Consider the following 14,746-nt stretch of genomic DNA (forward strand, 5'->3'; position numbering starts at 1 on the left):
ATGTGTAAAAGAATCGTTTAAAATAAATGACAGCCGCGCCCCCCATGCGCTGCTCCCCTGCCCTCGCTGACTCACTCTCCCTCTCTTTTTCGCGCGCTAGCCGTCTCGCTTTATGCTTCAGCTTGCCTGCATAATTACCCACAGAGCTGAAGCACACGGCAGATCACAATAATCAATACGGCGATGTAGGATGCCACAACAGCCTGGCCGAGTTTTTATATTTTTTGATTTTGCTCTTTCTATGCCTTCCTCTCTTTATACCCTGTAGTCCAAGACTTTGAAGCCATCAGAAGATTTTTGAGCAAGAACTCTAAGTATAATAGGCTGAACAGAGTAGAAAACAGAAACAGTCAAATTTTTAAGAATATTTTTTAATGTCATTTCAAAGTCAGATTCAAAATTTGCAGAGATAAAATCAAATTTTTCAAACCTTATAAATGTCTAAATTCAATTTACAAAATAATCAATTTATCTTCAAAATTACAGAAAATATTTCAAAATGAAATGGAACTTTAACATATAGAAACAATATGAAACAGAATCCACTCAGCTATTTCAGTAGCTTCAATTAGAATGGTCCGATAATATCCACATAAAAATGAAAGCTAGATGAATAAACAAATTGTATACTCAATATTAATTAAACATATCAATTTACATAATTTGCAAATGATTTTCATCATTAGCCAGCTCATAGTCTTCTGTGATTTGATTGTCAATTTTAAGCCAGCTGCAAGATTTCTCATTGATTGGAGGATATCTTGAAGTCAACCAATATTAGTTAGGTCACTTTTTCTTGCTTTGTTTTTGCCTCTCGGTGAGTGTGTGTGGTCCAGTGCTTCACATGTTTTCGGTTACTTCGTTTGAGCTGGTAGCTGGATCCAGGCTAGCCCAGCACCCAGCGCCCAGCGCCCAGTTGCCAGTTCCAGTGGCCACGTCCACATCCCTCAGCTGGCAGGCGTGCCTAGATTATTTGTTTACACGCATCCATTGAGCGATGCAAATCCATCATTCATCATCATGCGAATGCACTAAGCATAGACCCAAGCGAAGGCGACGGAGGGGACAGCGCAGCTTTTAGCACATTACAACACCACCTTGGCCGAAATAGCGCCTCAGGCCCCACAAAAGTGTTGCACACACGCCAAGGCTGGCTCGCAACACCTGGCAGAGACAACTGTTGCTGCCTGCCCGGCTGCCCCTAACCGCCTGTCGTACTGGCTGACTGACAGCTGGGCGTGGCACAGGCAATGAGCAAAGTCGAAGTTAGGCGGAAAACTTTTGCTTCGTCCTGCCGAGCAACTTTATCCTTGGCCCCCTGGACCCTTGGCATGCCAAGAGGAGGAAAATAGCAGGAAGGGAGCGAAATTGTCAACTTGGCACGCATTTTATTAAATGAAAGAATGTTTTTTAGCTGAAGCAAGTGGAGAAAGTGAGCAGGGCTGAGCTGCTGTCAAACTTATGCCAAGCAAATCGAGAGAGCACGCACGGACAAAGGGGGACACAGAGTCGACAAAGTGAACATTTTTTAATTGCATTTTTGCCAACTGTCGCTGCGGATTATTGGCAGCGGAAAAGCGATTCATTCCTCTGGAAATAGCAGCGGAAAATGTTATGCGCTTTGCGCAACACAACACTTGCATTAGGCAGGAATCTGAGCTCGAAGGAGAAAGTGCAGGCAGGGCAGGAGCGTAGACAATGGCAATGACAATGCCAATGGCAACGGCAACGGCAACGGCAACGGCATTGGCAACTGCGACTTTCAGAAAGCAAAAAGGATATTGGATAAGGAAACTTATGCTAATGAGCAACTGCTACAGGAACAGCAGCAGAACAATCAAGCAGCAGCTCCTAAGGAATTTAAATCATTTTCTATTTTCGTCTTTAACCTTGCAACAATTTTGTTAATATATTGGCTGGAATTGAATAATCAGACAGAAAGTTATTTATTCATTTTAAATGAAAGCCAAATAATTAATTTGAGATGTGCTTGAACAAAACACGTTTTGGGTGTCGGTCGATAGTATACTAAAAACTCAAATATAAAGTCTACTGCACTCAAGCTGGGAGTCTCTTGGGCTCAAGCAGAGATTTCCAGGCTAACCAAAACCCACATGGAACGATTAGACAAACACGCCAGGGGTTCAGCTGTCATCAACCCGCTTGTTAACAGCAGCGCCACCCGCCGCCTAAGAAGATATCACCCACTGCATCCACCACATTGTTATGATTGAATACCCTAACTGCTCTAAGCCTCTTAACTATCCTGCCACTTTAGTCAAACAGCCAATACACTATAGTCTATCGGGCAGATTGCAAGTAAATAAAAATATATTACAAAAATAGTCTACTTTTATAGCACTAACTAAATTGAAAATAATGCTTTATAATCATAATAGAAAAGAGGAATTAAAGTTAGTTTTAAATCAAACTTTTGTATTAGAAATTTGAAAACATCAAGCAGACGATACAAAAACTTAAATAACACAAAATGCTTAAGTAATTGAGGCTAGACTGCAATGTTTAGCTTTTAAATAAAATATATATTTCCCTTTTATGTATTATTAGTAAAAGCTCTCCCAAAACGCAGTTAACTTTCGCTTTTACTGCTTCCATTTGAACACGTTGAGTCGAAATCAATGACAAATTTTATGCTGCTGCTGCTGAATGTTTTTAGCTTTAAGCTTTTGCCTTTAACTAAATGCCAGCCGCAACTTACATGCATAAATAAACACTGCACACACACACATAGCTGTGCACATATGCGAGTCCAACAACAATTATAGCTGTATTATTTTTTGGCAATTCTTTTTTGTTGCTCTTGACGCCGCCGTCACCGCTTGTTTGCAGTTGTTGTTTTTTTTGCTTAAACGTTTCGGCTTGTCATGCGATGAAAGAGCTTTTGTATCTGTATTTGTGTACGTGTAAGCTCTGTCGGTGTGTGTATGTGTGTGTGTGCGTGTGTGTTGTGAGCTGTTACGCGTCGCCACCCAGAAGCTCAAGTTTATAAGAGCCTACATATACCATCATCATCATCGTCGCCAGCATCATCATCATCGTCCTGAACCTCGTCAGGTTGTTGCTTTTGTTGTTGTACAACTTTATGTGTGTTTTCGATAAGTTGTTGCTGCCACGCAACAGCAGCAGCAGCAGCAGCAGCAGCAGCAGCAGCAGCAGCAGCAGCAGCAGCAACAACTAACAAGGGATAGCGATCATGATGCTGCTGACGATGATGATTCTGATAATGATGATGATCGATGCGGTTGCCAAAACCAATGTCGACTGGCAATAGTCAGCGCCAACAGCAACAGCAACAGCAACAACTATAAAAACAACAACAACAACAACAACATTGAGGACGGCAGCGTTTGATTTGCTTGGCCTGCTACGCAGCCCATTAAAAGTACAATGACCAGAAAATAACGTTATTAAGCAAGCGCCTTGGCCAGGCACAAAAACCCAAAAACTTCGGAATCAAAACAAAGTAACCAAGAATTGCCCAAGACACGCACACACAGAGCACAGCCAGACGCGAACACCCAGAGTCCAGGTTCCGGTATATAACAAACGGGAACGAGAACGAGATGGAGATTGAGATGGTGAGAGATCCCAGTTTCGATTCTCATTTTTTATGCTTGGGGCACGATCGAAAGCGAAAACGTTGGAGGTCCGCAGCATAAACAAACTCGGAACAACAACAACAGCAACACACAACTGCAGCAGGCAAGAAGAAGCTGCCAGGGCAGCGTTTGATCAAAAGCTACCCTATAAATGATCGAAGCAAGAAGAAGAAATATGGAAAATATAAGACTTCACTTATATTATTACATTATATTTTTACATAAAATAGTTTAAAACTCTATGTCCATCGTTTATTGTTCAAAATTTAAACAATGTTTTAATATGAATAGAAAAAGACTAAGTCATTCAATAGCTATAAATCAATTAAGCGACAAGCACAAATAATATATAAAAATTAATTATGTTAAGTCAGCAGCAGGCGGACTATATAATACTAAAGCCCAATTTGTGAACGATTTTTACTTTGACTTGCTAAAATTGAAATAAAAAATTGTTTTTCTGATTAGACACGCCCTGAGCGGCGACTGTAATGTAACTAATATATGCTCAACGTTTGGCTATAAAATGCCGTTCTTCCCGATGTGTCACATCCAACTAAATGATTTGGAATTTGAATTATGTAATTATAAAAATTGGTAAAAATAAAGAAAGCAGGAAAGTAAGATGAGAAAACAATTTAAATCGCCTTCCTTATGAACTACAATCAAGAACTGCATTTGGCAAAAAAAAGAAAGCAGAGTAAACTACAGAACACTATGGCTCGAACCATCATCTCCTCGGCAATGCTCACAGCCTCTACCCATCGCGCCACTTCACTTCTCAAACACCAGGTCACAAATCTTAATCAAGGCAGCAGCTGAAAAGTCAAGCACAATTCAATAGCAATTTCGATGCTTCGATTAGAAACGAATACACTCAAACACTACATACGAATAGAGGTACAGGCGGACGGACTCAGCTCGTCGTTGTGATCAAGAATATATAAAAACAGAATGTGGACAAAAATATTGCCTCGTTGAACATTTTTGTTTTTCATCTTGACGAAATTAAGAAATTAAACTTTGCAATCAATATACCCTGTTAGGAAGTCTCTTAAGGTATAACCTTAAAAACATTTAGTAACAATTTTCATTTCATTCTTTTTGATTGCTGACTAACTGTTTATCACATGAATCCCGGCTAATTGGTTGACTCTTTTGAGTTGGGTTAGTTTTGATTAGAAGTCAGCAGCAACAACAGCAACAACAGCATTTGTTGTTGCCGCTGCTGTCCGGCAAACAAGTCAAATTACATAGTTGAACAGTGTTGAAGCCCCCAACCGGACAACGGGTCGTCAGAGCAATTGTCAATGGCTCTGCAGCAATGCAGCAGCCACTCGAATCGGTGGCCCAAATTGCAGTGGCCCAAAAGGCGGCCAACTGCAAAATAGTTCTCTGTGACTGTAGCTTAAAATTGATTGAAATTATCAGCTTTGGGCTTTGGCATGTCAACTGTGAATGTGTGCGAGCATGCGTGCATGTGTGTGTGCGTGTGAGTGTGTGTGTGTGAGTGTGTACCAGACATTTAATGGGTTAAACGAGCCAATGTGTCGTCGATGTCGCTTGCCAAGTGGCTTACGCTTGTTACTTAATTGGATTTGGGTTAAACCATAAAATTACAGCCAACATAGCGCACAATAACAATAAACTTGCACTTAAAATCCATATGTGTGTGTGTGAGTGTGTGTGTGTGTATGTGTGCGTATATGAATGTTACTTTATTGAAAATAATTACCTAAATGACATGTTATCAGTTAAGAAGGAGAGCACGGCAGAAATGCAGAAAAGAAGAGGGAGAGAGAGATACATAGATGTCGACAAGTTGGCTAAACTCTGATAAACTCTCATAGGTATAACAGCAATTGAATATCAAAATCAAAATGCTTGCCAAAAATAGTCAATAACAAGTAATAGTTCTCTAGTGTAGACTGCTCGACTAGAAGATACTCTGATTCCATACACATTCAACACACACAGCAGTCCGCTCTCCACTTTCTGCTTTCTGGACTTTACTATGGCAACTTAATTGTTGAATAACTTTTCTAGCTGAACTTTCTTGATTAAATTTTCAGAGCGTGATAATGACATTTAAATGTATGTTGGAGTCAAGGCACAAGTGTCTAGCACATGAAACAATTTATCTGCGAATTTGCCGGGAAGGAGCAGGTATTCAAAATCCAAAGTATTCATCACAAGAATCTACACAGTAACTCTACTCCTTTTAAGGTGTTCAAGCTACGGTAGAATACAAAATATATTTATCGATTTTTATCGATAATAGTGAAATGAGACAAGTTTTCGAATAAAAAGTAAGCTCGTACTGCGCATGGTATACACCCATCTCAAATTTCTCTAGCATTTGTTACGGACGGACACAGTAAAACACCAGCAACAACAACAACAGCAACCACGTCAACTGCACATGTAAACAATCGAAATGTAACAACAAACCGAATTTTAGATATGTGACAAAAATTGTATACAAAATCAGTCAAAGTTTAAACTGACTTTACTATGCACTATTTATTTTTTTTAGAATATTAATTTCAAATAAAATATTTGACTTATTTGACCCCTTCAGGTAAAACAGCAGACAGAAGACATTATCATGTATATATAAATATATAATATATATATATATATATTTATATATTTATATGTTCTTCTTTTACAATATGTCAACAGTAACCGATTTACTCAGTGTGTACAATGTGCGTAGCTAAGTGAATGGTTAAGAATGGGAAAGCGGAGATGAGATCAACAGAGAGCATCCTTCCTGGCAATTTTCTGACCTGCATATTTATGAATATTATCAGCTCACATGACAAGTTAAATTTCTTGATTGAAATCGTAAAATAATTGCAATTTTAATCTATTCAGACTGATATGAAGTTCAAATTATAACATATTCCTAAAATATTCCTAAAATAAAAAACCAACTAATTCAAGTCAAGTCTCATACGCAATTTGTTAGTCAAATAGCTGCCAACTGTACTTGCGAGCTGGCAATTGCGCGTGAATTATAAATAAATAAATATTTTAAGATCAAACCCGAAATAAGCATCATGTTGTGGCCACATTTAGTGTCATATGCCAGAGACAGGCAATAATATATGCAATTACTGGGGCGCACGTTCCGTGGCAGATCTTGTTTACACATATAGTATACTATATCTCCTATAAACAATGAACACTAAGTATTAATTCATGTGAAAATAGTATTTTAAATAGCTGGCACAACGCCAACGAATAGTATTTCGCTAATAATTTAGATTAATTGATGCGTGTTTGTTATGTTATTTCATGTATATATATACATATTTGAAATAACAAAACAAATATATATATATACTATATATAGCGTACAGTTATTTCCGGATAATACAAATATTTCTGGATTTGTGTAAAGAATTGCGGATCATAGCCACAGCTGACTCTACGCAGTGCTTAAAATATCCAGAATATGATTAAGCCAAAGAGAAGGCAGAGAAACATGTCAGATTCGAGAAAATTACTTCTCAAATGATTCACTTCACTCATGTTTTCCAATCTTCAACATACTTTGCTCAAATAAGTGACTTGCTAAGACTATGAGATAAAAAGAATGACGAGTCAAAGGGTTGAAGCATAAGCTCGATTTGCGATGATTCATTGATATCAGATTGTTAAGATTCTTTGTTTTGTTAATATTTTATTACATTTATTTAATATTTCTATCATTCTTATTGTTGATTGTTTTTCATTTTTGACAAAGATTAAAAGCAAACTATTTATAAATTTATTAAGAGAAACTTGCTATATTTCTCTCTATAAGATATATTCGCTCAAGCATTTGACATAAGACATTTATTTTTAATGTATAACATCGGACTTTTATTTTTAATCTATAAAATATTTTCTTGCTTACCATAAAAGACAGAAAAGAAAATAAAAGTTGTACATAAAAAATTCGATTCGATCTAAAAAAATTGATCATTTTTAAATTTCAATTCCTTTTGTAGACTTTTTACACGGCATTTATTACGCTTTCAAGATAATACAAGGGATCAACTCTTTTGCAAAAAATAACCTCGAACCGGAGCACCAACACTGATGGCATAGCCGCATTCTCGACTCGTTGACATTTGGCATTCAAAACACAACTTCAAATTTTAGACATGCTATTTACATTTCTAACATGGCTCGCTTTAACCGGGGTCGCAACTCAACTTTCAGCTGCATTTACTATTCTTGTTGTTGTTGTTGCCGCGGCAGTTGTGGTTGTAGTTCCTGTTGCCATTGTGTCTTGCAACATGTTGGCTTTGCGTCGTCATCGCTGCCTGTCCATCTGTTACATGTTTTTGTACGACAGCTCAAATTCTATATGAATACACACACGCCCACAGCCATGCATATTGCGGGCTCTGCTATATGTTTGATTCATGAACGAGTTTTGAAAAACATTCGAATCATCCTTAACACTTAATTCAGTTCAATTAAGACTTCCGCGTTTGCGTAGACAACTTTGTTTTATACAAATAAATATTTTTCTCTACCATTTTGAGGCATTTTAAAAAGTAAAAGAGATTGCGGATCCTACACATATATGTTGGGTGCACATATATATCTATTAAATATATTATATTAAGATTTTTGTATTTATTTGAAAGTCTCAACCGTAAACGCCGACGAGTCGCTTTGCGTTCACACGGGTAGACGGACAGGTGGACATACCTACAGACGGACGGACAGCGCCAACAAGTCATTGAGAAGCCATGCTCAGGAGTTCAACTCCAGGATAAGCATGGAGACGAAATATTTTAATATTTATATATATATTGCAAGCTCAGTTCATTAGCCTTGAAGAAAGCCACGTTTCCTTTGATATGCACAATAAATGAATTAGCTAATGGAGTAGAAATTCTCGGGCGGAAGGGCATAGCATCTTCGACATACCAAACGCAGCTATATTTTGTTTTTCCCTCTTTTCTATTTCTATTCTATTTCCCTTTTTGTTGTTGTTGTGCTCTGTAGCAACATATTTCAGTGCATAATTTCATAGTTGGGCTACACCCACAATGGGAGCAGCGAACTAAAAACTTGACATGGGGACAGCCGCAGCCGTCTAACTGACAGTTGTCGTTGTCTTGTGACGTGTTTTTGCTCCTTGTTGTTGTTGTTCTTGGGAGCACTGGCTTGTTATCATTTTTTAATAACATTGTTGCGCAGAGCAACGAATTTGCATAAAGCACAAACCGAGCCACGTCAGAGCGAGCAGCAGCAGAAAAGGCAGCGCCGGCCAACACGTGGTATGAGTAATTCTTTCTTAAGCACAAGACAATGACACGCGCGTGCATTAAGAGTGTGTGCGTGGTCGTGTGTGTGTGCGTGTGTGTGTAACTATGCGTGGGTGTGTGCGTGCAGTATGAAATAAAACAATTTTCATACAAATTCCGTGCATTTGCATAAATTTCATGAGATGCCGTCGGAGTTAGTGCCATGTCACGCTGATCCTGTCAGGACGCGACACGACTAACAGCAACAGTAACAACTGCAGCAGCAGCAGTAGCGCCAGCAACAGCAACAGCAGAGGCAGCAGCAACTAACGAAGGCATCAAAGCGCGACATTTGGCCAAGTGCATGAGCCATGCTTGGCAAAAAAGTTTTTGTGGACAATTTTTTTGTCCGTTTCGACAGTAATCATAAAACATAAAATTTCATTACATATGAAACAAAGAACCAAGAGCATTTCCGAAAAAAGACTTATATTCATACCAAATGGAGACACTAGAGACGACAGCACGTGATTGCAACATAAAAGCGTCATTTAAATGACGTTGCTGTCCCCGTTGCCGTTGTCGCTCCCTTGGCTGCTGGCAATATGATAACAGGAGCTGCGCCTGCGCCGCAAACTTTTCCGTTTGCTATTTGCCGCCTCAATAGTTTGTAACGACCTCCTGCCACGCCTCCCACCTCCATTGCCATCCGCCCTGGCAATGGCCAACGGCTTTATTGAGGTTTTGTTTAAGCTTTTAGCGTACTTTTCTTTTTCCTAGTGCAAAGTTGGGTTGCTCCAGTGTGTGTTTGTGTGTGTGTGTGTTTGCCCGGCAGCATTTTTGCAATTAGGCAACAGTTTCGGATATTTTTCTTTTTGGTAAATGCAATGGAACTTTCCAGTTTCTGCCACAGTTGCAGAGTTTTCATTGCTAACAGCGTTCGACACATACAAAAATGCTGCGTAATTGAGACTGATTGTGGATGAGAGGGCGAAGGGGAAATTGGGCAAAGTGAGCAGGTGGGTGGGGCTTCGCAGTGTGGGAAGCGACGCGTGGAGAACCGCTTGCAGCTGCTTTATGAAAAAGTTGAGTCCTGTGTGGCATTTGAAGCGAATTTGGCAGTCCCATCTCCACACTCACACTGACCCATTCGCAACATGTGTGTCCGACTACGAGTGACTATGTGAGCTGAAAGAGTTGAAAATATCGTATAAAACGTTACTCAACAAGTCGAGCAAGGATTAAGTTAAACACACTGTCAAATATTAGTCATAGATTGGTTCATTTTCAATTATTTTGAATGTTTCGTAATCATTCTTCTTCTTGAAAACAACGACGTTACTCCATCAGGCAGACGACTTAAATTGTTTTATACTGGCAATATATTCCCAATCTAGGTAATGTGTCAAATATTTTGCTTAAGCATATGTCTCTAGTTTTTTGTGAATTTTTTTGAAGAAAAGGAAGCTATCCAAAAAAATAAACCTTGCAAACTATTTACACTGTATACTATATATAATATTCTTTAGAATATTTATATATATACTATATATATATTATACTATAAAATATATAGGGGTCGAATAGTGGGCGTGACAAACAGCAAATATATATATCTTATGAAGCCTGGGACTAAGTCCTCCAGCCCCTACTGCAGAAAACAATATGTATTTTATCGGCTTCTTTAGTAGCTTTCTAGCCAGGTATGCCAATAGTGTGTTAGGGTCGCCTTTACCCTTGCTGATATGTTCGAATCGGAATACTTTACAGCTTTCTGTTTCAGTATCTCTGCCACTATATCGCCCGGTCTCAATATTATCTCTTCCTTGGGGAAGATTGGATCAGAGCAGTGAAGCTGTATACGTTTTATAGATGCGTGTTGGAAATGGTGTCGTCACTGTGGGATCCATTGTTTCATCCTTTATTCTTGCTGCTGCTTCGTAGTTCCTAAATTTCTTCTCAACGACCGACACTTCCTTTTAAGTGTTGTTGCCACTTCCATTGTGTAATTTGCTAAGTGTTAATTTAAGTTTGCCTGCAATGTATGCACACTCTTCTTTTTTAGTTTCTTTTTTCCGCGATATAGTGTTTCCACCTTAACGCCTTCCGTCTACTCCTTTACTTGCGGAGCGGTTATTGCCTTGAAAAGAGACGGTCTTTCGATAGCTTTGAAACCTATTTCTACAACTTCTTTTGCACATAGTAAAATTATTCAGTGTTTTCCAATCCTTTATTGGGTCGACAATTTTTTAAGAGCCAAGGCGCTATTAAAGGTTGCTTTGTTCCATTGGTTTGCTACCACTAGGCCAGTGCTAGCATCCAGATCCGCTCCTACTGCTCGGGCATCAAAATCGTATGCATCTAACTTAATTTAAGCGTATTTATGTCGTCAACAGTTGTGAGTTAGCAGCTTAACTCTGCAGTGTCTGAATGTAGCGTAAAAGTAGCAATTTTCCGATTATACCGAAAGCCCATTGAAAATGCGAAATCAAAGTGAAATAGTTTTATTAAAATATAAATAAATAACTAAATATAAATATATGTTTTTTATCCGGACGAGTCCGTCACTCGGTATGTATAAACGTTGCGACGCGATCTGAGAACCTAGAGATATGATAACTATTCCTGTTTTATTGTTATCGACCAACATAAAAAATAACTAACTAAAGCCACCGAAATTTAAGTAAAACAAGTCATTAAAAAAACGCTTGGATAATTTGCAAAGAACGTGGCAAGCGGCGCTAAGCGTACTCATCTTTCTTACACCTGTGTAACATTCATTCAAATGCGAAGCTTCGAAATTACGATTGAATTGTGATTGAATTATTAGCTGCTTCTGTAGTTCAGAATTGTAATTTCTTACTTTAGCAGTGAAGTGACGGTGTTAGTTGAGACGGCACTCGTTGTCGAAGAATTTTGAGGTCAATGAAAGTCGACGGATGCGTGTTTTTATGTTTTTTTTGTCTAATTATTTAGAGTGGAACCTTGGTATCCTAGTGTCGTTTTTTTATTTTATTTTTTTTTTATGATCAACACAAGTTTTGGAAAATATTTAGAAAGCGCAGATAAGACTGGGTTCATTATATCGTCTTACTTTCCTTTATTTGTAAACACGAGTCTTAATGTCCTAATCTCCATTCTTCTTCTTTTTTATGCTAAATATGAAATGTATTTAAAAACGAAGGTCGGGCTTCGGGGTATCTCCTAGTCGGGCACCCCCAACTAGAATTTTGGAGCTTATTTTACTTTATTTCTGTTATTCCTTTAGCAAGAATCCATTCTTAGAGAATGAATCCATTCTTCAGCTTAGAGTGTTCAAAAATGACCATCAAGTCGATAGCGTATTCCGCTGTGCTGTTACGTTTTAGCCCGAAGGATCTACATCAATTTGTGGTAACTTTTCGAGTCTGTGTCATGTGATCGACAGTACCATGTCCTGTATTAATAAAAATGCAGAATTTATGTGTGTTTTGCTGTGATTTATTTTGTGACCTGCTTCTCCACATTTAATGCAAACGCCTCCGCCATTTTGGCCTGGGCCTTGGCACTTAGCATGTATGTGGCCAACCCCAAATCTCTGTGGCATATCCCTAGATGCCCATCTCAAGTCTAGGTCTTACAAAACGTAATTGTATGTTTCCCAAGTTGACCAACTTCTCTGCTAATTGGCGCTCTAGAGTTACACAAGCTCTAACCTGCTCCCGGCTATTCGACGCACTGACTCCGCAGACTCCGACTCTACTGTGAGTGAATCAATATTTCGAATCTCTATTGTCGCTATAGGCTTCAACTCAGCTACCGTGGCTGTTTTGAACATGCTCAAATAGCAATTGTTCCCGTTTATGTCACAAGGAGTCTAACGGATTGGGTTTCCCTTTTGTCTCTTACACTTGCCTTCCCGTGCTGCGTCGGAGAACATCTACGTGGCTCTGTCTTTGTTCAAGTTTTAGGTGGACCGGGTTTAGTAGCGAAGTCCGTTTTATGGCTGCTGCTTTCAGTTTTTCTGCAATATCCGTCTTCCATTTTGTATAAACGCAAACCAAGCTAGAAAATTGCGAGAAACGATATCTAGTATAACAGAAATGCTATTAGTTCAGTGGGATCAATCGTGCTGTGAGTCAACTTCAACTACGATAAGTAAGTCTCCAGATAAGCATCAAGTATTTGTAACCAATATTACATTATCTTAACTTAAATTCTGCGAAGTTCAAACTAAGTTTCAACACTCAACAAGAAAAGCAATATTATTGCATTGTCTACCTCAAATTATTATTAATGCTCGCCCATAGATATGCTAACCACACGTATATTAATATCAAAATTTGAAAATAAATTTCTATTCTCATACACAGCAAATGCAGCTGGGAAAAGAGGAAGTGTTGCTGCATTCATTTGTGAATGCATTCCTCTGCTTCTCTACCTTCAGCTTGCATTGCAATTCGCTGAATGTGAAGTGTTACACACTTAATGTCATATAACACCCATGGTCTGGAAGGAAGGTCAGAGGTCGGGACTGCCACATTATCAAACGTATATATTTGGCAGACGAAGAGGATGTACAGCATTTAATGCGAAGCCTAGACATAAAGATAAACTAAGAGAATCTTATCGCTGCCTTTGCTGCGGCACCCCACATGAAAGCAAGAGAAATGACAAAAAATATTTCTGGCCTCAAGTAATCGACAGGCAAACAAAAACGTGTGTGAAAAAAATAAGACTGGACTGGGGTGTCAGGCTGTCGGGCTGTCGGGCTGCCGAACTGGCGAACTGCTGGACTCACGAATAACATACAAAAATGTTGACCACGTTGACAGCTTAACGTACAAAATTAATGTGACAATCTAGCTAAATGCGTGTGTGTAGGTTGGACATAAATATGCGAGTATATAGCATACATATGTATTTGCGCATTGAGGCAGATAAACATGTTGCCAAAATGACCAAACAAACCTAACAAAGCGAGTAGGAGGGGTGCAGCAGCAGCAGCAGCAGGACAAACAGCTGCCAAACTGATAGACATTAATTACGCACAGAAATACTAGTGGGCAACAAAAACTACAACAACAGCAGCAACAACCCACAACGATGAGTTGGAACTCATTAAATGGGTCTTCCTAGTAAAGCTGGCGGCACAGCGGTGCGTATGCGTGATGCGATCTAATGGTTGCTGATATTCCAGCAAACAAACAATAAAAGTTTTTATTGCCGCTGCTCCCTCTCGTTTTTCATCTCCCTATCGCCTTTCTCCTACCGGGTGCACATGCCCTTGCACCCTTGGCGACTATCTTATCGTGCAGACAACAAAAAGCATTAAATTACTTTATAATCCGTTTATAGCTCCAGCCGGAAGTGGCCGAGACAAGCACACACATGCCACACACACACACACACCCATGGAGTGAGAAAAGGACATCTCAGCACGTTTTCTGCGCACATAGGAGCCAGCTCAACAACATAATCAAATCAAAGATTATGTTGAAACATTGAAATTACGTACAGAGCCGACATACAAACGCCAGATACACAAATACACACACACACACACACACACACTATCTCAAGCACACACAATTACAAACGCAAGCACATATAGATATATATACACTCAACTGATGAAATGTGTGCCTTCTCATCACTTTAGTCAGTAATCTGCCACCAGAGCACTGCAAGAGCAGCAGAAGTTTTAATTTAAGTTGCGCTAAGTGCGCGACCAACAAATATCCTGTAATACGGCAAAATAAAATATGTAAATAAAATCAAATAAAATGAAATCAAAGATTAAGCTTAAAGTTACAAATAAAAATAAATTTAAATTAAATTTAAATTAACTTTAAAATTCAAATTAATATTAGAATTAAATTTATATATAAA

This window comes from Drosophila hydei, unplaced genomic scaffold, assembly GCF_003285905.1.
Source record: "Drosophila hydei strain 15085-1641.00,03,60 unplaced genomic scaffold, DhydRS2 tig00000060-arrow-pilon, whole genome shotgun sequence".
Lineage (NCBI taxonomy): Eukaryota > Metazoa > Arthropoda > Insecta > Diptera > Drosophilidae > Drosophila > Drosophila hydei.